Raw genomic sequence first — 27,614 nt, 5'->3', positions numbered from 1 at the left:
ATGTCCAGTTCATGAGTTCTGGATGACTACCCCTATATAACACCCCTCTCTTGGAACCCCCCTGACCCCACTGAGCCAAGAAGTAGTTCTGTTTTGCAAGTTTAAACGGTTTATTTGAGAATGTAAACAATATATATATATCACACTTTATAATAAATTAATCATTAATATCACACTTCAGAACATGAGCAGTTAACAACAATGGGTAATGTTCTACTAATAAACTGATTTTATTACCCCGGAGTAGTATAAAAGAGGCGGTAGCACGCTTGGGAATAGGAACAGAAGAATAAGGTGGTAGAGAATGCTTTATCTAGTTTCAGATGGATGCAATGTTGAATGAAAATGCAATACAGAAAATACTCAATATGATTTCAACAAAACAATGTAATCACTTTTCTCTGGCAATCCACCGCCCCTTATGCAATGTAAGGAAATGAAGAGGAGAGCACACAGTTCTTAGAAATGCAATCAAATAGAATTCAGTTCAATCCCCCTCAGCAGCTTATACAACAATAGGAGTTTTGAAACACAGGCAAAATGCTTTGAATATGGTGACAATGTAGTGAGAAATATGCTGAAAATGCTTTTAATTCCCTTCAGGAGGTTCAGGGTGAGTGGTATCTAGTTAATATGAGTTCAGGCTCACTCTAGCAATAATTCAGGGATGGTTCTTAAGAGGCAAACGAAATTTGAGCAGTTCAGGCAAAAGCTGCTGATTTTTACAGTAAAGAAATCGGGCCAAATTGCAAATCGCGGCAAAATTCGCGAATGCGTGAATCGTGATTGCGGAGAAAGTAGAGGAAAGTTAAACCAAGTTCCTAGCCCAAACGGTTACGGAGTTATGAAAGATTTTGTGAAGGTTGTTTTTCGGATTTTAAATTTTAAAAGTTCAAAGCGACAGGTTACAGCTTGCAGCTAGAAAATGACAGGTGACAGCTTTGCAAAATAACAAGTGACAACTTCTAGGAGGCAGTTCTGGTTAGATTAAAATAGTTTGGATTAGATTATTTTAACTAAGTTCTGCACAGTTCTGCTAGGTACTCACAATATATTTTTGAAATAGGCCTCGCCACGGATCTGTTCAGGTTTTGGACTGGATTCCGGTTCTGGTCTCGGCACTTCACAGTGATCTGGATCAGCTCTCTGGTTCTGCTAACAGCGGTCTGGGTCACTCTGGATCTCTGGCCTCTGGTTCTGGATACTGCTCTGCTTTCTCTGGGTACAGCACTGCTTCTGGATTTTTCTGGCACAGGGTTTTAGGCCAGAATCAACAGCTGGGTCCGGCTGTGAATAGTCTGCAAATGGTTTTTGGGCCTGCTGACAAATACTTTTGCTTGCAGTGGGACTTCTTGGTTCAAAGTTCTGTAGTCTCTGTTTAGCTTGGAAGTCTAAGTGTAGGATCTCTGGATGTGAAGTCGTCGGTCAGCATGCAAATGGAATTGAATGGAATTGAATGCCTCTACCTGTCCCAGCAGTCTCTTTTTATGTGTTTTGAAAGTGGGTGTGTGCCTGGGCCTAGCTAAGCCTGCACCTTTCTACTTGTCATTGGCCAATTCTCCCCTCTCCCATGATTGGGGGAAGGAAATGTGAGTCAGAGTGATGCTGTAGGTTTTATGGGTAGGAGGATCCTCCCCTGGTCAGTTTGCCCACAAATCTATATTTGACCTAAAGACATATTTCATAGATACACAGTGGTTTGAAATTACATGCACCCATCACGTATCACATGAGGTATACTCTGTCCAAACTCTGATGTTCTGATGTTCTAAGAGCTTGCATTCAGAAACGGCAACATTTTGCGTTTTTTAACTGGTTTTGCAATATTGTTTTTTCATTAAAAATTATACACATATACACGGCCTGTCCATACATACTCCAGTAAATTCCCATGTCTCTAGCTTAAACACAGAGTCTGTAGTATCCATAAATAGTGGGGTTTTGCCCCAGAACATCACACAAATTGGAGTTTGGGCTTGAATCGAAGGTACATTTTTTAAATTAAGGCTCTCAAAGTTATACATTCCTGTCATTTGATTACAAAGAGTTATCAGTGTTTCTGTAAAATATATATTTTGCTTTCAATTCAGTTCTCAGAGTGTTGGAGTCCGCCTCCAAGACTTGGGTGGGTCAGTGATCACATGTGTCTTCTGCTGGGAGCTCTTTGTGTACAGTCAACAGTCAATATCAGCATATTCTATTCAAGTGCAAGAGCCTATTGTGTGGTCTCCAGGAGGCTGCCAGCCAGTCTGCCTTCTATCAATCAAGAGGTCATGTGAGATTCTGACTCCTGGTGTGAATCTCTGGAGGTGAGAGGTTTCCCAGCCTTTGGCCTGTTAATTAAATCAGATTCTCTTCTGGGAACAGCATGTGGTTAAGATTTTAATTAACTCCCAGCCTTTGATGTAAAGGCCTCTCCTGCAATTCCTGACATGCAGTTTCCCTGTCAGAGTTTAGACCGCTAGCTCCGCCCTCAGTCAAAAGCGGGTACTGCATGCATTTTTTTGGATCAGTCTTGAATTCAAGCATTTCAAACAAGAGATATTACATGCAAGTATATTGTCCAGGTTCATGAAATGGCATTGGTGTAGTTCTGCAGTAAAATAATGTTGTGCCCATAAATTGGCCATGTTTGACCTGAAGAAAACGAATTCCCAACAGTTATGGGTTGCTTTTGGCAATCAGCATTGCCCCTTTTACAATGGTTTTAGGCTCTGTGCCCTTCTGTGCTCACAACATAGGCAAAAATGGGTGGCACCTTGGGTGACCATCTTGGTGTGCGCACAAACTGCGTAGTTCTCCTGGATTCTGGCGCACATCTGGGCTTTTTGGCCATCTTGGATTTTCTAAGCTCACAGCACAGGACACCCAACAAAGCCCCCCCACCCGACTGCACTTTAAATCTGAGTCGATGGGGAGTCGGGTGCAAAGAGTGTTTTGACCCATGTACTGGTATGTCCGCATAATCTTCTCCCATTTCTGCAAATGGCACAGTTCAGCATCTTTTCCTCCATCCGGTACTGATCGATCGGTTCTCCTCGCCGGTCCTGATGGGAATATTGGGCGGTACCCCGGGCCCCTTGCGTCTCTGCTCCCGGTCTCCGGATCGTCCTCCTTGGCCAGTCTCCAGGTTTTCTTTCTCCTAGGACGACAAAGGAAGAGCGGCAATACCTATTCATAGACATTTCTCCCCCACCACCATTGATATAGTGGGGTGCATATATATTTTAGAACTCAACAGATATGAACATGCACATTTTTTTAAATTAAGAGACAGGAAAACATAAACTTGAGAAACACAGAATTTGATAGGCTATATGTAGGATCTTTTAGGGTTGGAATTGAATTACTCTGGAGCGGTACCCTCTGGGATTACCGAGGACTCCTCCAGTTGCTGCAAAGTGTGCCTGGGATGGCAACACTTCAACTGGTTTATGTGTACCCACTTGTCTTCCCCCTCTGCCAAACCGCAGATGGGGATGCGGATCTTGTAGGCCACAGGGGAGATCTTGTCTATAATTTCAAACGGTCCCTTCCATGTAGGCAAAAGTTTTCGCTGTTTGGCCTGGTTCCTTTGGAAATTGTATAAATAGACCCGGTCCCCCACCTGATATTCCTTCCTGGAAGTTTTCAGGTCATAGTGGGTCTTCATACTCTCAGATGATCTTTCTAGATTCCGCTGAGCATAGGCAAAAGCATGTTGAAGGTGTTTCCTTAAATTCTCCACATACTGATGAGTTGTGGAGGCATTTATCAACGTTTGCTCTTGGGTCCTGTAGAGCAAATGCTGAGGAAGCACCATCTTGCGTCCAGTCATCAACTCAAATGGTGACATTTTGGTTGCAGATGAAGGGGTAGATCTGATGGCCATTAGGACCAGAGGTAATCGGATATCCCAACTTGGCCCAGAATCTGCCACAAACTTTTTTAAGATGCTCACAATTGCCCGGTTGTAGCGTTCTACTGCTCCAGAAGAAGCTGGCCTGTAAGCAATGTGTAGCTTTCTCTTGACCCCCAGTATCTCCCACATCTTTGTCATTACTTCACTGGTGAAGTGGCTACCCCTGTCTGACTCAATCCGGGAAAAGATGTGGTTAATCATCAGGGCAGCTGCTGTTTCTGCCTTGCATTTTGGGGCTGGGAGACATTCCACCCATTTGGTAAACAAGCATGTAACGGTCAACATGTACTTGTTTCCTCTAGACGAGCGAATCAGAGGGCCTACAAAGTCGATTTGCAAATCTGACCATGGCAGTGTCATTCCCCTCTTTTGGAGAGGTGCCCGGTGTGTGAGGGATGTTGGCTGAAATTGTGCACACACAAGACACCCCTTCAAGTATTGGTCGAGGTCCTGCCCCATGTGTGGCCAGTATGCAACCTCTCTTAAGATTTCCAGTGTTGTGTGAAACCCCCTATGACCGGTGGTGGCCGCATCATGGGCGTGACTTAACATCAGGCTTCGGAATGAGGTAGGAACCGCCCAGTGATCGTGGCCAGCTTTGGATTTCCTTACCAGCAAACTGTCTTGGATCCGGAACATTTTTGGACATTTCATCAACACTCTTAGGTCCTCTTTCCCAATGTAATCGGTATCCGTCAGGGGAAAGTTCTCAGGGTCCTCAAGGTGTTGGTAAAACTTACCAATGATTGGATCCCCCTTCTGAGCTGTAATCAAATCAGCATCAGGGGTCTCCTTGCTCCATTGGGCAGTTGAAAGATCATTGTGAGCATTTGTCTGGGACCTAGTGATAGCAGTGACCTGGATTTCCCCCAACAGGGACTCAATCTCAATTAGATCCCCTTGGATGGCCCCGGTTTTGGCCAGCTGATCAGCTAAGTCATTTCCAGTTTTGTCTGGTCCCTCTACTTTGGAATGACCCTTGATCTTTTTCCAGTAGATGGTCATCCCATTCGATGTGACCAGATCATCAATGTTTTGGATCAACTTCCCATGTTTCAAGGGTTTGTTGTTAGCACATAACATGCCTCTGGTTTTCCAATTAACCAGGTGCTCCACGAACCCGTTCCGTACATAATCAGAATCTGTGATTATGACCAGTTTGTGGAGTTGATGCTGGACAGCAGTGAGGATGGCCTGATGCACAGCCATCAATTCTGCCACCTGACTACTTCGGGGACCAATTTTGTATCCAGCGGAGGGTTCTGGGAACTCCTTCACCCATACATTCCCTACGCCAGCCACCAGTTCTTTCTCCCCGTCGTTGTCAACATGGTAAGAGCATCCATCCACATAGACAGTGGGCATTCCCTCACACTTGTCCTCTTCAAAGACTTTGTGTGGGGAATTAAGGTATGCCTCCGTGTTGTCCTTGATTTTTAAACTTTCGTCCTCGAGACAGTTTTCTCTGGCACAATCATGCAAGTCAGCCAGACCTTGCGCGAGGGGACTCTTCTTGGCCATATCTGACCTCCACAGGAAAGCCTTGCATTGACAGAATCCAAGAAGTAATTCAGGAATTACTCACATTTCCGGCCCGGATTCTATCACTTTGGAGATATTGCAGAGGCTGGTGTGGAGTCTCCACTATGATGTGTTCCCCCTGGATAAACGGGCGGTAATTCTTCAATGCCCACACCGTTGCCAGGAGTGCCTCCTCACAATTGTTGAATTTTTCCTCCACAGAGGATAAAGTTTTGCTCGCATAGGAGATTACTTTATTGACCTTGTCATGCTTTTGGTATAATACTGCCGTCAAGCACGTATTAGAGAACCCCGTCTCCAGGAAGAACTCCTTGTTTCTGACAGAGTAAGCTAGGCAAGGCGCTTGGGAGAGGCTTCTTTTGAGTTGTTTTACCGCCTCGGCTTGTTCTGGACCCCATTCCCACTTGACCCCCCTTCAGGAGATGAATCAGGGGTCTGGTGATCTCTGCGTAGCCCTCAATGAACTTTCTGCTGTAATTAGTCAGTCCAAGGAGGCTCCTTAGTTCCCGCGAGTTGTGGGGTCTTTCAGTTTTTGGAGTGCTTCCACCTTCTTTTCCTGGGGACAGAGACCCTGAGGAGTAATCTCATGCCCCAAGAAATTAACACGGGTTCTACACCACTGTGCTTTCTGAAAGGAAAGTTTTGCTCCGGCGGCCCTCAACTGGGTCAGAACATAACAGATCTCCGCTATGTGTTCCTCTACAGATGAACTTTTGATGAGGACATCATCTACATAAGCCAGGTTACCCCTTGCACCCAGGTCGGGCATGGCCTTGTGTAGGAAAATGTTGAATTCATTGCCGGAGTTGAGGTATCCGAAGGGAGTCCGGGTCCATGTGTACTGCTGGCCCCCAAAGGTAAATGCCAGCTTGTATTGGTCCTCCCTACTGACAGGCACAGCCCAATATCCATTGGTCAGGTCTATTGCAGTGAATACCTGTGACCCCTGGATCTGGGCCAGCCCTTGGTCAATGTAGGGCAGAGGCCATCGGGAAGTATGGACCCGTGTGTTGAACTCCCTGAGATCGGCGCAGAGTCTCCACTGGCCGTTTGGCTTCAATATTCCCAGCACCAGGTTATTGAAGGTTCTGTGAACTGGACGGATTATTCCCCGGGACTCCAGGTTCTTAATTATTTCAGTAAGGGACTCCATTGATGCGAGAGGCAAGCGATATTGCTTCACAAACACTGGAGTCATGCCAGGGTCCGTGGGGATTGTTGTTGTGTGGATGTCGGTGCGACCACAGTCATATGAGTCTACCGCAAAGAGATCTTGGAAATCCAAGAAAACTTGTTTCAACTTTTGCTTCTGTTCCAGAGTCACACAGGCATCAGCTAGGTTGACTCTCTCTTCCACCATCTGCCTGAAGCCTGGAAAGACTTCTGGTTTGGCTATCTCAGCGGCCTCTTCCAGCTGGGTGGAGACGTCCCTGGTCAGAGTGCTGATTTGGACTGGAGGCTTCAGGTGGGAAAGGCAGCCCTCATGGACCTGGAAAATCACCTCATCCCTCCTGAAGTCACAAGTCACATCTTCCTTACCATAGGGGCAGGAAGTGTACACCAGGAAGTTCCCTCCATGTCGGGTAAAAATCCTGTCTGGTGTTGTATTGTCCTCACTGTCACTGTCAAAACAGTCCTTGGGGATTGGTCCTAACAGTTCATTTCCTAGATCAATGGAAAAATGTTGGTTATCAACCGCCATTCCAATAATGGTGCCTGCGGCTAGAGTAATACTCTTTAAGTCGCTGTTATCCACCTCTATTGGAATGGTGTCATGTTCTATGTTGACTAATGGTGTTGGGTTTACCCCCAACCCTTGCTGTTGGAGAGAAGCATTTAGATGTATATAAGCATCAGGGTTTTGCAATTTTTGTCCTCCTTTAACTTTCACTTCCAGGGAGAATTGTCGGGTCCTTTCTGGGATGGTGACTTCCTCTTTGATCTGAATTTCAACTGCATAAGGTAGCAATTGAGCTGACCTAAATGCTTTTTCTGGATCATCAAAACCCATGGGATTATCCGCTAATCGGGACCAAGCTTTGAAGTTGATTAGTTCCAAACTAATGGCAAAGCGATTGAGAATGTCACTGCCTTAGTAAAAAGCGGCATTGACGTCTCGCACGACCCAACAATTGTGGACTATGCTCTTGTTGCCAATTGAGATTTTGAGCATACACTTGCTTGGCAGGAGATGTTTGGAATTAGATGCTTCCAGGTCCATTTCCCATTTGTCTATCAGTTTGAATGTGGGAATGGCTGGATCTTTTGGGAGTTGGCGGAACATGGCTTCGCTGATGAAGCTCTTACCGTTGCTCACACACACTCGAGCGAGAACAGAGTCCTTCCCATCATTTAACTGAACAGGGATGAACAACTGCTCTCCAATCTGTTGAATATCAGCCAGACTCTGAGCTGATTTCACATCTTTCTGGACTATAGGAGTGAGAGTTTCTGATTGTGGATTAGTAAAGAATTTCAGGGTATTTCATTCCAGTGTGGAATACCACCTTAAACTGGAAGGAAGGTTGATTTTCAGAAATAGAGAGGACCCCCCATCCCCAGTCTGTTGTCCTACTGCTATTACTGTCACGTCGGGAGTTTGGTTGTTCTGGAAGTGAAATTCTACTTGGCAGATTTTTGTTCAACCATGTGGCAGGTGCCGTTTAAACTAACATGGTTGACACTCTGTTTTAATTTTATTGGTCGGCTAGTCTGGGTCCAGAGGACCTTGTTTACACAATCTATTAGGGTTAACAAACTTCTCAGGAGGTCATTCCCTAATAAACAAGGGGTGCCCTCTGGAGTCACTACTATGACCGGGTGTTTCACCTTGTGTCGCCCAATTTTAATGTCCAAGTCTGCAGTCCCCTCAACGGGAATTTCCTTCCCGTCAAAGTTCTGCAGTTGTCCAGGAAGAGAGGTGAGAGGAATACGGTAATTCTCCCCCCTTCCTGCATTTAGTTCATCAAAGGCCCTTTTAGACAGAAGGGTAGCTTGGGATCCAGTGTCCACCAGTGCCAAAATTGTACCCTGCCCCTGTACTTGTACCGGGGCATAGTATCTTCCCTCCTTCTCCTCAAGGGGGCACAGATAATGCACATTTTTGGACAACTGGTGGGCTAACTTTCTGGTTTTGGACATTGCTAGAGAAGAGATTTGGGCAGAATTCTGTGGAGAGTCTTGGGAATCTGAAAGAAAAAGTTGGCAACTGGAGATCAGAGCCATTGTGGGTTCCGCTGTTTCCAGTTCTGGGCCGCCCCCCCCCTTCTTGGAGGCAGTCACCAGGATGGGTTTGAACCAGGGGATTTCGGTATTGTGGGTTCTGGGATGAGATGATGGGCGGCGGTAGCTCAGTCTCCATATCTCCCCAGTCTGAATTGACATCCCTTGGGACCCATTTTTCCTTGGGAGGAGTTCCCCCATCTCTGAAGGAGAAGATCCTTTTCCCAGGATCTTCTGAGGATCCCTCTCCCTCAAATTGGAAGACCTGTACCTCCTCCACAAAGTGGGTCTGTTTGGGTCCTTTGTTTCTCCTACCCCCCCTCTGCTCCTTGGGAGGCAGGCTTTCAGGGGCAGGAGATTTTGTTTCCGGTTCCTGGTTTTCCAGAGGCTGTTTACAAGTTGGGAAGGAAGCTTCCTCCAAGGCTTTACACCCCCCTTCCCCCTGTGCCTCCTCCCTGGGAACCGGTGTGTTATCGGGGTGCTGCCCCCGTCATTGTTCTGGAGCACCAGGTCCAGAGTTTGGGGCATTCTGCGGTGGCATGCTCATCTGAGGGTTCTGTTGAACCGTGCCATATTTTGGACCTGGCGCTCTAACTGGGAAACCCGCTCAGGCTGATACGGGGCTCTATTTTCTCCCCTGGGCTGATTCCGGGAAGGGTAGCAATCCCTTCTCTGGTAGTACCCCTGGTTGGGAAGATTTTGGTACCCCTCCACCCTTGGCCTCCCCTCTCCCGGATTAGGTTGTCTGGGCTCAGGAAATTGGGGGAAGAAGGGTGGAGGATTTTGGGGCTGGAAATTGGGTGGATACCTGGGGAAAAAGTTCTGCCCAGGATTTGGAGAATTTCTGCCCTCCTGGGGGAAGTTAGGAGGGAAGTTCCCCGGGTCAGGTGCTTGGCTGGACCCCCCCTTGGGCTGGAGGAGTCCACACATAACCCAAGATTGGTCGGTTTCCCTTGTAGCGGGGACTTACATAGTCAGGGGAGCGGGGGACCCCATTTGTGGGACTACCTCCTCGACTCCCTGTCTGTGACTGGCCCGAGGGCCTTCTGGGCTGTGAATTATTTGGTGCAGGCAGGTTTTTAGGCCCCCCCATCTCCAAATCTAAAATGGGGGCCACCTTTACCTCTGCCACCTTGGCAGCAGCAGGGGTGCTGTTGGTTTTGGGGTTTTTCGGCGCGTTATTTTTATTTTCGATAGGCTTCTGCACCTCATAGATCCGGGTAGCCTGTTCAATAACCCAGTCTAAAGATCTTTTCTCGTGAAAATCTCTCATGAGCTGGGTCATGATGTATTTGGGCAAGGCATGGAAAAAAGTATTGATAAATTCTCTGCTGTCTGTGCGCACCCTTCTGGTGGTCTGCGCAAAAGCACGCTTTAATTCTTGCACAATCTCTTGTGGGGCCTGATCCTCCCCACACTGCGAATTGTAGGCTGCCTTGCGAGCCTCTTGGGGATTTCTGTGAACAGAAAAATGTTTTAATATGGCCGCCCTATAGGTGGACCACCTTGAATGATTTTGGTCCTCCAGCCCCGCAAAGAAACTGGAGTACTCTGGGGAGAATGTCCACTTTACATATTGGATACAGCTTTGGCTGTCCTTCAAATGAAAAGTCTCCATCATTTGCTCATAGAGCTCCAAGTGTTCCCAAACAGAGTACTTGGCGTTCTTATGATAAGGCGTGATGACACTCCTGATTGCCTTAATCTGTTTCAATGGGTCCTTAAGCAAGGCCCCTTTTGCTTTATTGGCCTTTTTGGTTCGGGTAACCCTGGTCCATTCATCCTCTGACTCAGAGGCACTGCTCCCAGAGGTGCCTGTCTGATCTTCCAGGTTTTCCCGGATTCTGCGAGCCTGGGAATGGCTGGCAGAATGTGGGGACCTGGTCTCCTGTGTCCTGCGCCGTTCAGAGGAGTCTTCAGATTCCTCCTTGCTGCCAGGATTTGATGGGTACCCCCCCACTGACCTAACTGGGCAGAAGTTTTCAGTATGCCCTTAATGGGCCTATTCTCCTGGGGTTCCCCACTAAATTGCACTGTGCTTGGGTGCCCATACCCGGATGCCCGCCCATCCATTCCTGGGAGGTACTGGCCTATGAGCCCCATGCTTCTGGCTGGATAGTAATCTGCCATCCCTGTGGCCCGGTGCTCATGTGCGCCAGGGGACATGGAGTTGGCAGAGTCCAGGGACTGAGAGAGATAAAGGCCTCTGGTACTAGGGCTCCTGAGGTTATGCTCAGGAGTTTCCCTTTCCCAGCGAACCTGGTCTCTATCCGCCCCTGCTCCCTGTTGCAATGCAAGAGCCTGAGCTTTCAGTTCCTCAGTTAAGGCCTTACTAGACTCTATCAGTCGCTCCTGCATCGCTACCTGTTGTTGGAGCCTATCATAGTCCTGACAGAGAGCCTCATTTTCTCTCTGTGCCTCCTGATTGGTCCTGGAGTACTGGGCCAGTCTCTGCTGCAGGAGGGTTACCTCCTGAGCTGTGTCCATATTGGCCTGCTCCTTTCTTGCCAGAGCATCCTCCACCCTCCTGGTGTGCTCTAACAAGTTCTGGTGTTCTTTTTGGAGGTCACCCAGTCCCTGGAGGGCCAGGTGATTTTCTTCCATTTTCCTTTTTAAGTGGCAGACTTCCTGGCCTAAGGTATCCCTTTCCTGACTAAGAGCCTGCATCTGTGCCGCCAGGTCGTCCCTTTGCCTTTGGAAGGCACCAGTTTTCTGGCGCTCCTGGTCAAACTCTGCCTGGGTATCCAGGTCTTTCAAAATCAGTTTATTGCTCTCTGCCTTCTCCCTATCTAGGTGGCTTTGCAGGGTGACTACCTGCTCAGCACATGCCCTATTGAAGTCTAACTGTTGCTCCAGCTTTTTCTGGCTCTGCAGTAGGGAGTCCAAACCTTCTTGGTACTCCTTCTGCAAGGCCAGAAATCTGGTATCCTGGTCCGCCTTTTCCTGTTGCAGCACCTCCATATCCTCCTTTATTTTAGTGATGTACCGTCTGCTGTCATTTTCTGACTCCTGGCTCCTGAGCAGCCTCTGCTCAGAAGAGTCCAGATCAGATTGGGCCTTCTGTAATGCCAGCAGTTGCCTACTCGCCAGATCTTGGCCTTCAGCACATTTGTCCTGCATGGCTCCCATATGTATGTATAAATATGTCGCTACCCTGGCAATCTTGTTGTGCTCATCCTTGGCCTTAGGGGCCATGTATAGTTCACTCAGGGCCACATGTAGGGGACCCTGATCTCCCCATATATCTGACCCTGTTTCAGTGACCTGTTGCGCGATTGCCTGCAACCAGACCGTCTGGTCCTGATGAGTCCACTCACGTCTCACAAATAGCTTATGTAAGAAGTGCTCTCTGGCTATTTTGATGTCTACCAGTGTCGTCATTCTGGAATTTGAGTTCCTTCCTGACTTACAGAAGTTTGTATTTTATTTTTGCAAAACAGACCGTTTCCTTAGAGCATTCCTTTGAGGAGTGCTTTACAGCATAACACAGCGTGGTGATCCGACCGGATGTATGTCTCCTGTCAGTTAGCACACTGTATTAATCTGCACAAGTGATAAATCTAACCCAGACGTCCGGCTCAAGCCCCCACTTTGTAAGAGGATTCAATCCAGCACTACAGCTAAGTCAATGCCTAGTCTGGGATACTGAATGGAAACCCTTATTGATATATCTTTATGTTCAGTTCATGAGTTCTGGATGACTACCCCTATATAACAACCCTCTCTTGGAACCCCCCTGACCCCACTGAGCCAAGAAGTAGTTCTGTTTTGCAAGTTTAAACGGTTTATTTGAGAATGTAAACAATATATATATATATCACACTTTATAATAAATTAATAATTAATATCACACTTCAGAACATGAGCAGTTAACAACAATGGGTAATGTTCTACTAATAAACTGATTTGATTACCCCAGAGTAGTATAAAAGATGAGGTAGCACGCTTGGGAATAGGAACAGAAGAATAAGGTGGTAGAGAATGCTTTATCTAGTTTCAGATGGATGCAATGTTGAATGAAAATGCAATACAGAAAATACTCAATATGATTTCAACAAAACAATGTAATCACTTTTCTCTGGCAATCCACCCCCCCCCCTTATGCAATGTAAGGAAATGAAGAGGAGAGCATACAGTTCTTAGAAATGCAATCAAATAGAATTCAGTTCAATTCCCCCTTAGCAGCTTATACAACAATAGGAGTTTTGAAACACAGGCAAAATGCTTTGAATATGGTGACAATGTAGTGAGAAATATGCTGAAAATGCTTTTAATTCCCTTCAGGAGGTTCAGGGTGAGTGGTATCTAGTTAATATGAGTTCAGGCTCACTCTAGCAATGATTCAGGGATGGTTCTTAAGAGGCAAACGAAATTTGAGCAGTTCAGGCAAAAGCTGCTGATTTTTTACAGTAAAGAAATCGGGCCAAATTGCAAATCGCGGCAAAATTTGCGAATACGTGAATCGAGATTGCGGAGACAGTATAAGGAGTAGGAAGTCGGTTCTAGGCTTGTTGGAAAGGTAGGATCCTAAGCTTTCAGAGGAAAGTTAAACCAAGTTCTTAGCCCAAACGGTTACGGAGTTATGAACGATTTTGTGAAGGTTGTTTTTCGGATTTGAAATTTTAAAAGTTCAAAGCGACAGGTTACAGCTTGCAGCTAGAAAATGACAGGTGACAGCTTTGCAAAATAACAAGTGACAACTTCTAGGAGGCAGTTCTGGTTAGATTAAAATAGTTTGGATTAGATTATTTTAACTAAGAGATTGGTTCTGCACAGTTCTGCTAGGTACTCACAATATATTTTTGAAATAGGCCTCGCCACGGATCTGTTCAGGTTTTGGACTGGACTCCGGTTCTGGTCTCGGCACTTCACAGTGATCTGGATCAGCTCTCTGGTTCTGCTAACAGCGGTCTGGGTCACTCTGGATCTCTGGCCTCTGGTTCTGGATACTGCTCTGCTTTCTCTGGGTACAGCACTGCTTCTGGATTTTTCTGGCACAGGGTTTTAGGCCAGAATCAACAGCTGGGTCCGGCTGTGAAGAGTCTGCAAATGATTTTTGGGCCTGCTGACAAATACTTTTGCTTGCAGTGGGCCTTCTTGGTTCAAAGTTCTGTAGTCTCTGTTTAGCTTGGAAGTCTAAGTGTAGGATCTCTGGATGTGAAGTCGTCGGTCAGCATGCTCCGCAGCAAATGGAATTGAATGCCTCTACCTGTCCCAGCAGTCTCTTTTTATGTGTTTTGAAAGTGGGTGTGTGCCTGGGCCTAGCTAAGCCTGCCCCTTTCTACTTGTCATTGGCCCAATTCTCCTCTTTCCAATTATTGGGGTCAGGAAATGTGAGTCAGAGTGATGCTGTAGGTTTTATGGGTCAGAGGATCCTCCCCTGGTCAGTTTGCCCACAAATCTATATTTGACCTAAAGACATATTTCATAGATACACAGTGGTTTGAAATTACATGCACCCATCACGTATCACATGAGGTATACTCTGTTCAAACTCTGATGTTTCTAAGAGCTTGCATTCAGAAACGGCAACATTTTGTGTTTTTTAACTGGTTTTGCAATATTGGTTTTTCATTAAAAAATTATACACATATACACGGCCTGTCCATACATACTCCAGTAAATTCCCATGTCTCTAGCTTAAACACAGAGTCTGTAGTATCCATAAATAGCGGGGTTTTGCCCCAGAACATCACACAAATTGGAGTTTGGGCTTGAATCAAAGGTACATTTTTTAAATTAAGGCTCTCAAAGTTATACATTCCTGTCATTTGATTACAAAGAGTTATCAGTGTTTCTGTAAAATATATATTTTGCTTTCAATTCAGTTCTCAGAGTGTTGGAGTCCGTCTCCAAGACTTGGGTGGGTCAGTGATCACATGTGTCTTCTGCTGGGAGCTCTTTGTGTACAGTCAACAGTCAACATCAGCATATTCTATTCAAGTGCAAGAGCCTATTGTGTGGTCTCCAGGATGCTGCCAGCCAGTCTGCCTTCTATCAATCAAGAGGTCATGTGAGATTCTGACTCCTGGTGTGAATCTCTGGAGGTGAGAGGTTTCCCAGCCTTTGGCCTGTTAATTAAATCAGATTGTCTTCTGGGAACAGCATGTGGTTAAGATTTTAATTAACTCCCAGCCTTTGATGTAAAGGCCTCTCCTGCAACTCCTGACATGCAGTTTCCCTGTCAGAGTTTAGACCGCTAGCGCCACCCTCAATCAAAAGCGGGTACTGCATTCATTTTTTTGGATCAGTCTTGAATTCAAGTATTTCAAACAAGAGATATTACATGGAAGTATATTGTCCAGGTTCAACAAATGGCATTGGTGTAGTTCTGCAGTAAAATAATTTTGTGCCCATAAATTAGCCATGTTTGACCTGAAGAAAACGAATTCCCAACAGTTATGGGTTGCTTTTGGCAATCAGCATTGCCCCTTTTACAATGGTTTTAGGCTCTACGCCCTTCTGTGCTCACAACATAGGCAAAAATGGGTGGCACCTTGGGTGACCATCTTGTTGTGCGCACAAACTGCGTGGTTCTCCTGGATTCTGGCGCACATGTGGGCTTTTTGGCCATCTTGGATTTTCTAAGCCCACAGCACCAAATGTTGCAGCATGATAGCTCAAACGTGGGTCAGGACACCCAACACCACTAGCCACCAGGGATGTATGTTTTGACCCTCCCGGGAGCAGATGGCCACACACATGTGCCCATCTGCCCCTAGGGAAGGGCAAAACAAAAATATATATATTATAACTTGTTTTGGGTGGGGGCAGGGGGGTGTGGTGGCCCACTAGACCACCAGGATTTTTTGTGTTTGGAAGGGGGGTGGCCCTCTTCCCCACCCTAAATGGATGGGGCACCTTATGTAGCCTTCCCTGGGGGCAGATTTCTGCCCCTAGGAAGGTGTACATGAGATGCCCCCATCCATTTGGGGCGGGGGAGGCCACTGCAAATATTGGCAGAGCCACCCCCCAAGCCTGGGGCAGTATATTTTGCCCCTGGGGCAGATGTCCACACACATGTGCCCATCTGCCCCTAGGAAAGGGGCAAAACAAAAATAAAACAAAATTATAACTTGTTTTGGGTGGGTGTGGGTGTCACTAAACTATCATGGATGTTTTTAGTAGAAAGGGGGTGCTCACGGGTGTCCTCTTTTTGGAAATGCATGGGGTTCTCTGTTTTCCTTGGTGGCTTCAACACCCTAGGCCCAACTCTGTAGGTTGTCCACATGGGCAAAATCTGCTTTGCCGAAAGGCTTGGGGTTATCAGTGGGTTACCCTTTTCCCTTTGCACCGAGGTAGGTGCATCCACACATGTGAGGTACCGTTTTTGTCAGGACACCTGTGGGAACGCAGGAAGGTAGGACATCTGTTGTTTGGCAGCGTGTTTCGGTGGGTGGGCAGAGGGAAATGTCTCTGAAATTTGGTGGAAAAAAACACAATTTTCAGACATTTCACTCTGGCCACCCACTGAAACACACCGCCAACAACACATGTCCTACCATCCTGCGTTCCCACAGGTGTCCCGACAAAAATGGTGCCTCACCTGTGGGGGTGAACCTACCTGGGCTCAAAGGGAAAAGGCTAACCCACTGGTAACCCCAAGCCTTTGTGTCAGTGTTTTAGGCTTTTCCCTTTGCACACATGTAAGGTACCGTTTTCATCAGGAAACCTGTGGGAATGTAGGAAGGAAGGCCATGTGTTGTTGGCTGCATGTTTCGGTGGGTGACCAGAGTGAAATGTGCGGAAATTGTGCTTTTTTTTCCTATCATTTTCCCGATTTCCCCCCAAACTATGGAATCTTTCCCTACATAGTTGTTGCCTGACCTGTGCAAATCACCCCTTCCTAAACATGGAATATTGTCTACTTTTCAGAAATGTATGCCTTTCTGGCTTCCCATTCAGCTTTCCTACCCTTTTCTCCCATTCCGTCCACGCATGTCCTATTGGACAAAAAACACCAAAATCCCCTACCTCTCACAAAACGGCTGATTAGCATATCACAATATGTTATTTTGGTTTCCACTCAATCTGTTCTTGAAAGCCTGGGAAATCGCGAATCCAGCACAGCAAACCATTTGTTCCTAGCTCTTACAAGGAAAACACCACAGGCTTCTTTGTACAACATTTTATTGGCATTTTCTGAAAAAAAAACAAATGTTCTCCTTTTTGGTTATTTTCTCTCACCCCCCTACAGCAAACTAGGATTCCTGGGTGGTGTTAAGACCGCCTACATGTGGGGAAGAAGGGGGCCAACTTTTGCCAAGATATCTCATGTAACAAAGAAGTTACAAGGGATTGAATGGCGACATACCGAAATCACCAAAAAAGGACTTGGCACTGGGGGGAAATACCCATGGCAGTTAAGGGGTTAACACAGTAAAGCCCCAGAGGAGATATCATTTGTAAGGTAGCTCAGTTAGTTAATTCTCCAAATGCAGATTGTGCACAGGAATATGTAACACCTGTGTTCAGCACCTGGCTTAATCTTCCGGTGGGATAATAGGCAGAGTGAATGCATTCAGCTTCCGATGCAACACAGCATTTTCCAGGTCAATTGGTTCATAAAAAGTGGTGGAGAACACTATTACTGTTGCCTTTTCTAATTGGCCAGATTTTCATGCATTTTCTTGGTGGAGTTTGGGAGTTGAGTGGACACACCAGGACCCCCTGTATTTCCCGCTCCACCAGACAAATGCGGCCTTTCTGCCAGCATGAATTCTCATGCTGGAAAAAAGGAAAGGGATTCCTCTGGGATCTGCTTGGAAATGAAACCTGGTAAAAGCAGGCGGAGTCAAGAGGAAGACATTGTCAATTCTGCCAGCAATCGCTAATTGCGTGAGGTATTCACACTCTTCCAAAGTGGAAAAGCAATGTGATTTCACCTGCCTTTTATGCTAAAATCTTCCATTTTGTGGCGGAAAAATAAAAATGTGGCCAATGGAAGTGGTCCACTCCATGCAGTTTACATTGCGCCTTGATGCTTGGGGATTATGCGTGATGCTACACATGTAATAAATAAATAAATACATTTAACATGACCCCAGATAAATGCCAATTTGTGATCAGAATGAGTGTGCATGGCATGTCGCTGGTAAGAGGGTGTCCTTTGCTTCTTGAGTGTGTTGGTAAATGCCCTTAATTGCCATCTCGCGTTAAGCAGGTGCTGAAACCCATCAGTGTGGATTGCGCAATAATAAGTCGACAGAGGTATTTCAAATGGCCAATTTCGCTCTTTGGGTGACATTGTCAAAGTGGAAGAATGTTGCCCAGCATGTTCCACTTTCTCTGCGGAGTGAATTGTGCCCACCCCGAGGAAGAAGTGTGAAAAACCCACAAGGGCGACAGATGCTGACTCAGACATGGGTAAGTCTCAGGTGGCAAGCCTGTACCCTAGTTGATGTGGCAACGGGTTCCAGACTTCTGAGGCTGATAACATTAGCAGTATTGAGTTACATGCCACCTGACAGGTATGTGTGATAAAGTTGCAAAGCAGAGCTGTTAGTGGGCTAAAGCAGGAGGCAATGTCTGCCCAACCTCAAAGGGTACTTACAACCAAAAGTAATAGGCCCCTTGCCCCATCATGGCTGTAGGGGGCAGGCTCCAAAACAGGGCAAGAATGCCCTCCAATCATCCATGCCCATGAGTAGGGTACCCATCTTGCTCCAGGAACCCTGTTGAGCAACCCCTGAGCTTTCCAGGTGATACTAACGTTATTTAAAGCCAGATGTCTAAAAGGTAACCGCTTAATTGCAGCTGGAAATTAGCTCCTGGCGTGATCAAAATGTCTTAACCAAGTGTGACATCATTCCCTTCCTTTATGAGCAATATGTGTGCTCTTGCGTTTCTTCATCCACTGAATTACTATTAGAAACAACGTCAAGAGTTGTGTCTCTTGTGTAGGCATTTGGAAGGCAGTTGGCAGCCTCTGGCATAATATGCCCATGTTCTTCCAATATTGGCTAGCTGTTGTCCTCTTATGGCCAGGTAGAACCATCATTGCAGTGATTGGCAAATGACTTTCCCATGCAGACAGAAAAGCGGAAATAAGAGGCCAATTCAAGACACGGAACCAATAGAAGTTAAGACAGACTGCAGCTGCCTTTGCTGTGTTAGGGAGAATATGTTGAGTGTTCCAGCAAGGAGGTATGTATTAAGCAAGCAACAGGGAGACAAGGGAGAGGCAAGGAAAGGCCAGAGGGGCTCTTTGAATAATGTAACAGGGCAGAGGACCCATGCTCTGCCGTCCTAGTAACATATGAGAGAATCATATAGATCAGGCTTTGCAGCAAATGTTAAACGAGAAAGGAACAGAGTCCAGCTCTGCATTCAGAATAACAAAGGCAAAGAAAGGCTAGGCTGTGAAGCCAGCATGAGATGGAATAAGAGGGACCAGACTCATCATGAGAGGCTGGCCTGGCCCTCGCAGGGGCGCTAGAGAGGCAGCCCACATAACGAGCTGTCCCTCTGACTACCCCCTGGGTCCTCATACACCTCACCTACTAGGAACCACCGGGTCCGACACATCCGGCGGCGGACCTGGGGTATGCTTATAAGGGGGTCGGCTTGCAATCCTCCTTGTTTGCTGTACCCCACAACCCCCGGAGGACAGTCAAAGCAGCAACATCACACAGCTGGTCCCTCTACTTCCATAACAGGGCTTACTCAGAGGTACAAACAAGATTCCCTCTTTCTTTGAAACACCCATCTTTCCATTCCAAGAGACACACACGTCTCCTTGCCCCACACAAAACAGTAACAACTTGCAGTTGGTAGAAAAGGCTTCAACTCCTTTATTTGGCAGGAGTCCACTTACAGGTGATCTGCCTCTTAAGGAGCTGGTGTCCTAGCTGTGGCCCACTGGAAGTAATTGTTATTTCCTCTCTCTCACCATGAGCTCATAGTCAGATGAAAAATACAGAAATGCTACATACAAAGACATGTTCTTTGCTGCTGCATCCTTTAATTTTCTTCTGCTTTCTTTTCTTCTTTTCTCTTGTTTCATACAGTGATATTTGTAATTTAATACGTACTGCTATTTTAATTCTAATTTTGTGAAAAGTCGAGTTCTTTGACTAAAACAAAATAAATAAATAAAGCAAAGTCCCCAAGATGTCTCTGTCCCCCCCAGATTTTATGTGTCTCCTACGCGCCTGATGAAGACCAATTGAAAATGAAAGTAGAAAATGTGAAATGTCACAATTTTGGTGTCAAAATGGAAAAAGGTTGCTGTTTAGTGCCTCATCAGCCCCGCCAGCAGCAGAATCAAATTTTAAGGCATGAGTTTGAAAAACACGCACAGGTGCGATGTGCACAGCGAAAATGCAGAGCTTACCCTCGCAAACACATGCTTCATTCTGGAGATGTTGTAGGCAAGATGAGGGCTGCAGAAGTCCGACAACATGTTCAATTCCTCCTCGCTGAAGTGTGGCTTGCACCTCCGGGTCGCATAAACTCTTGATGTCATGTTCAGGGTTGCAATGGATTGTGTTTTATTAAAGGCCGCCAGATGATTTCTTGTTCTGGCGAACAGTCTATTTCCATTGACGGTAATTGCCACACCGTTGTTACTGGTACTGGTGGCTCTGGAACCGTTTTAACCGGAATCAGAGTCACAGGCACTGAGGACGCTGGTGTTGGCATTTTGGGGGGGTGTTGGTATTTCCAGCATGCCAGTACTGTTGTTTCTGGCATGCCAGAATGCACGTGTACGCCAACACGGAATCAGCCAGAGTTTACGGCATCAAGGGTTGCCAGTCACTGGGGCACTGGCATGATTTCATACAGCAACCTTGTAATGAGGCCCATGGTGAGCTAATAGCATTTTTTTATTTTTTTTATTTTTAAACACACAAAAACGGGGTTTGGAGCACTCACGAGTACACCATTATTTTCTTTTCGGAATCAATCTTCAAAACACTAACATTGTCCCTAAGTAGAAACACACACTATCCTTGTCAGGGGGTGTTATCCCTAGGACGACAGTGATGTCCCACTTATCTCAAAGGAAAGAGGGAGAGAATTGTCCCTGCTAAAAACACACCAAAGTATTTTGGATATGGAATTAGCTAATAGCTATACCAGTTGCCTTTGCCATTTCCATTATTCTTTGACCCACAAAGGTGGCATCTATAAAGGTGAAATTCTGTGTTTGAATTGTCACAGTTAAAATGCCAGAGAAAATGTTTACTCATTTGTTCGACATCTAATCAAATGCATGAAAAAACATTCTGGGTTTGATCTATTGGTGATAGTGATAGATAACACTGTCTGGACATTTTGCAGTCCTTTGAGAGATCACTTTCAAAAGTAATGTTTAAGATCATAGCTTCAAGTTGCACTATTATAAACGTAGGTAATATTCCGTTTTATATTCCCTATTAGGTGAAAATTTGCTTTGATGTGACAATTCTTCAGCTCCTCTACCAGAATCTAAAATGTAACACAAATAAACTCCTTGACCATTCACTTAAACTCAATAATGTCCAATTACTGGCCAGAACCAGGGCCATCTTAACAGTTTTGGGGGGCCGGGGCATAGACAGCCTTGCCCCCCCCGAACACCATGTTGCCACCCGAAACCCATGTCCTACTCCCACCCCCCTCCAAACCCATGTTGCCCCCCGCAACACGACACCCATGCCCCCTCTATATCTCGAGTTTAATTTAACAGATACTCCTCTAAGCTTTAAATGGATTATCTAGTTGTTAATAAAATATAAACATTATACATCTGTGATCTGTTTCCCCAAGAGGATGCTATATTAAGGACATTCCTGTGAGGCTGTGACCCCAGTGAAAAGGTAAATATGCAATGCTGGACAAGCCAGTTGATTGCACCGTGGAGTGGGGCAAGGAGCTGCAGCCAGAATTTGACTCTGATGTTCACGCTTATCTTCAGTACGTGCTTGAATGCCATTTACACAAAGAAGGAGGACATTTGTGTGCCCACAAAAAAAAGCCAGCCACATGCTTTTTAGAATACAGAGGTTTGCCTCAGACCTATGGAGCCAGAAGTGGCAATATTGCCTCATAAGTGCACAATGAGACTGGGACGATGCAGAACAGGTTCAGCTACAAGATTGGTCTCTATTGTGTGAAAGATGTATAATATATCATCAAGGAACAACATCAATATTATATCATCAAGGAACAACATGAGCTTAAGGAGCAAAAGACAATGATATGCGCCGTATGCGCCAATGATATGCGCCATATGCGCCATAGCATTCCATTAATTGTATCCCAGCATCTTCAGCTGCCACTCCCTGTGCTCTTGGCATTGCCACCCCTTACACACTTCTCCATCATCCCAGTGCTTCCTATACTCTCCTTGACACCCACTGGCATGCCTGTTGCTCCTTTCATGTTCCGCTTCATGTCCCCCTCCATGCCACCTATCCCCTTGATTGACAGGTCCACCAGTGGCAGTTCCCACGCACCGTCACAACCCTGTGTACTGGATATCTACACACCAATAAACCCTACACCTCTTTTCAACCTCTTGTCCTGGTTAATCTCTGTGGCAGCACAGATCCATTGCACCCACCTCATAGTGCACCAATGCCCATTTGCCAATGTGAGATATTACCCCCAGAGAATGAGAAGTACATTGTTAGCAGTTTCAAATGTACCACCCTGGGTGAGATGATCAGTGATGCGTTCATGCACCTGGACAGTTTTACATTTGGTATAACATTGATGGGCTGGAAACCAAGGCAATATGTGGACCACAATACTCTACATTGTGCATGTGTGATTTACTGTGGATCACACGCCAAACTCATTCTTGCCGATGCACCACCAAAATGAATGGTAACTTCTGTGGCCCCACTGCCCTGCTTCCTCCCCCGTCGCATTTAGGTGTGGGGGGGGGACAAACCTGCAGAACATAAAATAAAAGTCACATCAATGAACATTGATAATTTTCAGGGAGTGAGTTGCTAGTTTATGCTGACGTAACCATACCAACCGAATTGAGGGCATGGTTTGCATCCAGAGGCACTCAATATTTTTCAAAGGTCAGACTACAAGTCCCATAATCCTACACATTAACTGTGCTGGGTAGTGATTTGGGAGATTTTGAGTAACCAATTAGAAAACAAATAGCTTTTCTGATACTTCAGAGACACCCATGAAAAGACCCCTCGCCCCCCTCAGTAACCTATGACTGTGCCAGGGACAGAATAAAGGATTAATTTTGGAAGACTATTGGCTGCTCTGTGTTCATTTATAAATTAGAAAGGCGATTGGAAATGTGCACACGATTCAAAATGAACGGAAGAACAAATGCATCTTTCCAAAGCAACGAAAGATGTGAGCCCCTGTTTCCGGGCATGTACACGAGTGTGGGATGGATAAAGACAAAATGACTATAACATGGGTTATTTTCCCAGATAAGCTGCATGTGAGAAACCTTCTGTGGAGCAGATGCGTTTGACAACTGCCTGCATTTGCTGCGTCCCCTGATTCTTTAATCTGCCTTTCCCCTGTTCAAAAGGCAGGGTTTGCATGTATGAAATCAGAGGTACATTTTCGGTGTCGGTGCATGAAGTGGCTCCTGCCTCACTGCCACAGCTGACCACAGATGAAATCCTCAAGAGGTCCCATACACAGGACCTCGTGGCGTAATGGTAGCGCGTCTGACTCCAGTTCAGAAGATTGCATGTTCAAATCACGTCGGGGTCAAGTGAGTCTCGATTTTTTGAGTGATTAAAAGTAACATTTTAAATCCTGTGGTTGTTTTGCCAAATACTTCGCAGAGAAGATGCAGAGTTAATCCTTAACTGTTTGATAAACCTATGTGTTCACTCAGAGAAGGACCCCCCAGTGTCCGGCGGTTGATGGTTTTTGTTGTGCACTTGGGGCTATCCTGCTGCACACAGTGGCGGCGGAAAGGAGGGAGTTCACAGCACCGCTAACAGCCACGTTACATGTTGAGGGAACTTGCTGTGATGTCAGGGCGCATTGTGGCCTTCACAGAAACAGCCCCACCCCACTCATGCCAACATGGGCATGTTCACCCATATACCTTTAGGGAGAGCGCTGGGTGTGCAGAAATGCACTGTACAAATAAGACTCTTTTAGCTGTTATATGTGTTTGGGAAGCAAGCAGAGGAACCTGCTGCTATTAATACTGGGGACTGCGCCCGCCGCCTTTGTGGGCCATCTCTGTTCTCTGCATCTGAGGTGGCTGTATAATGGGGTGAAGAGCCATCATCAAACAAAATGGAAGATGAAGAAAAGAAATGTTATCCCGGGTGAGCTTGAACCAGCAACATTGCTCCACAGAGACGGCTGATAACATGATCTTCTATGAGGAAATGCCACAGTCTAATGGCAGAGTCCTGGTCAACACTGCACCATTGCCAACCTACCTGAGACAGAGAGAGCTGAGCAGCAGACAATCAGTCTTCTTCTCACCGTCCTTTGTCACCGTCAAGAGCCTCCACAGCACGCATTGCTGCCTGCTGGCTTGGCTTCGGAAGATGAGGGAGGCTGGCAAGCTGCGCAGAAATGCACTGCGCACTCCAGCCCAGCCTGCACTGGCACGTGCCGTATTCCCTGGGGGTGGGGGAGGAGGGGAACTGCATTGTCCTCTTCCCCCTTCCCCACACTGTTGTTGTACAGTGTGTTGGGTGTCCTGACCCACGTTTAAGCTATCATGCCACAACATTTGGTGCTGTGGGCTTAGAAAATTCAAGATGGCGGAAAACCCACATGTGCGCCGAAATCCAGGAAAGCTGCGCAGTTTGTGCGCACACCAAAATGGTTGCCTCACTTGCCACCCACCAGTGCGAGAATGAAAGGCCGGGTTGCTATGAGGGAAATGGGTTGCCAAAGGAAAAACAGTAGCGCCGGTTAGCTTCAAAGCGCTTTAAAACCACCATTGGACTACCCGCACAGTAGTCTGAAACCATTGGGAATGGCAATGCTGATTGCCAAATGCAAACCCATAACTGTGGAGAATTCATTTTCTTAAATCCCAAAAATGGGTGCAGTACCAGTACTCACCACTATCCAAAAGCCGGCAGTTTAAAACCACCCTGTGTTTCTCTGAAGGCAGGCTCAAAATGCCTATTTTCAAACATTGCAATATGTGCAAAATATTCACTGAACACCAGCAGACATTTGGCAGAATGGAGTTTTGTGTGCTTACAAAATCGGGGAAATGAAGAGCCCAAAACAATGCTTATAACAAAACTGCTATGGAGTCAGCAGTTTAAGTTGCACTGGATTTAAAGACACTAAAATCGAAAATGTTTAGATTAAATGAGTGACCTATGTTTGGTGTCACATGCCTTTGTAACTGTTGAAATGTCATAGTTTTGCACTTAGAATCAGCATTCTAGCTGCATGTGTAAAATTGCAAGTTAATTTAAAAAGCAACAAAAAAAACATGACAGTTAGCTGAAAGTCTGGCTTAAGGAACTGAATTCTGCCTGGCAACTACCCCCATCAGGAGTGAAACTTGAGTCACAGCTGTGTTCCCAGGCCTAGCTGCCCTTTTGCTGCTCACACCAAAAGGGATATGACACTTCCCTGATTGAATTACCTGGGCTCTGCAGGAAATTGAACAAAGCCCTGTCCTGGCTCAGGCAAAGGTTTTATTGGCAGGAGTCGTAAATGGTCGTAAAAAGTGGCTTCCTCCTGAGGAAAGGGGAGGGGCACTGCCTGTGAGAGCAAGCTGGCTTGGCAGAACTGGATAAACCAGTATTTCCACCATGTGACCTGGGAAACCACACCCCTTTGTAGCCAGAATATTGTTTAGAAAAAGATGAATAACTCATGGTGCGGACATGTGAACATTTTATAAATTATACCATAATTCTTGTGATTTTTCTGTGTTCAGCACCTGGCTTAATCTTCCGGTGGGATAATAGGCAGAGTGAATGCATTCAGCTTCCGATGCAACACAGCATTTTCCAGGTCAATTGGTTCATAAAAAGTGGTGGAGAACACTATTACTGTTGCCTTTTCTAATTGGCAAGATTTTCATGCATTTTCTTGGTGGAGTTTGGGAGTTGAGTGGACACACCAGGACCCCCTGTATTTCCCGCTCCACCAGACAAATGCGGCCTTTCTGCCAGCATGAATTCTCATGCTGGAAAAAAGGAAAGGGATTCCTCTGGGATCTGCTTGGAAATGAAACCTGGTAAAAGCAGGCGGAGTCAAGAGGAAGACATTGTCAATTCTGCCAGCAATCGCTAATTGCGTGAGGTATTCACACTCTTCCAAAGTGGAAAAGCAATGTGATTTCACCTGCCTTTTATGCTAAAATCTTCCATTTTGTGGCGGAAAAATAAAAATGTGGCCAATGGAAGTGGTCCACTCCATGTAGTTTACATTGCGCCTTGATGCTTGGGGATTATGCGTGATGCTACACATGTAATAAATAAATAAATACATTTAACATGACCCCAGATAAATGCCAATTTGTGATCAGAATGAGTGTGCATGTCATGTCGCTGGTAAGAGGGTGTCCTTTGCTTCTTGAGTGTGTTGGTAAATGCCCTTAATTGCCATCTCGCGTTAAGCAGGTGCTGAAACCCATCAGTGTGGATTGCGCAATAATAAGTCGACAGAGGTATTTCAAATGGCCAATTTCGCTCTTTGGGTGACATTGTCAAAGTGGAAGAATGTTGCCCAGCATGTTCCACTTTCTCTGCGGAGTGAATTGTGCCCACCCCGAGGAAGAAGTGTGAAAAACCCACAAGGGCGACAGATGCTGACTCAGACATGGGTAAGTCTCAGGTGGCAAGCCTGTACCCTAGTTGATGTGGCAACGGGTTCCAGACTTCTGAGGCTGATAACATTAGCAGTATTGAGTTACATGCCACCTGACAGGTATGTGTGATAAAGTTGCAAAGCAGAGCTGTTAGTGGGCTAAAGCAGGAGGCAATGTCTGCCCAACCTCAAAGGGTACTTACAACCAAAAGTAATAGGCCCCTTGCCCCATCATGGCTGTAGGGGGCAGGCTCCAAAACAGGGCAAGAATGCCCTCCAATCATCCATGCCCATGAGTAGGGTACCCATCTTGCTCCAGGAACCCTGTTGAGCAACCCCTGAGCTTTCCAGGTGATACTAACGTTATTTAAAGCCAGATGTCTAAAAGGTAACCGCTTAATTGCAGCTGGAAATTAGCTCCTGGCGTGATCAAAATGTCTTAACCAAGTGTGACATCATTCCCTTCCTTTATGAGCAATATGTGTGCTCTTGCGTTTCTTCATCCACTGAATTACTATTAGAAACAACGTCAAGAGTTGTGTCTCTTGTGTAGGCATTTGGAAGGCAGTTGGCAGCCTCTGGCATAATATGCCCATGTTCTTCCAATATTGGCTAGCTGTTGTCCTCTTATGGCCAGGTAGAACCATCATTGCAGTGATTGGCAAATGACTTTCCCATGCAGACAGAAAAGCGGAAATAAGAGGCCAATTCAAGACACGGAACCAATAGAAGTTAAGACAGACTGCAGCTGCCTTTGCTGTGTTAGGGAGAATATGTTGAGTGTTCCAGCAAGGAGGTATGTATTAAGCAAGCAACAGGGAGACAAGGGAGAGGCAAGGAAAGGCCAGAGGGGCTCTTTGAATAATGTAACAGGGCAGAGGACCCATGCTCTGCCGTCCTAGTAACATATGAGAGAATCATATAGATCAGGCTTTGCAGCAAATGTTAAACGAGAAAGGAACAGAGTCCAGCTCTGCATTCAGAATAACAAAGGCAAAGAAAGGCTAGGCTGTGAAGCCAGCATGAGATGGAATAAGAGGGACCAGACTCATCGTGAGAGGCTGGCCTGGCCCTCGCAGGGGCGCTAGAGAGGCAGCCCACATAACGAGCTGTCCCTCTGACTACCCCCTGGGTCCTCATACACCTCACCTACTAGGAACCACCGGGTCCGACACATCCGGCGGCGGACCTGGGGTATGCTTATAAGGGGGTCGGCTTGCAA

Source organism: Ambystoma mexicanum, chromosome 2p (assembly GCF_040938575.1).
Source record: "Ambystoma mexicanum isolate Mex_15411 chromosome 2p, UKY_AmexF1_1, whole genome shotgun sequence".
In the NCBI taxonomy this organism is placed as follows: domain Eukaryota; kingdom Metazoa; phylum Chordata; class Amphibia; order Caudata; family Ambystomatidae; genus Ambystoma; species Ambystoma mexicanum.
Note: the sequence above shows the minus strand (reverse complement) of the source record.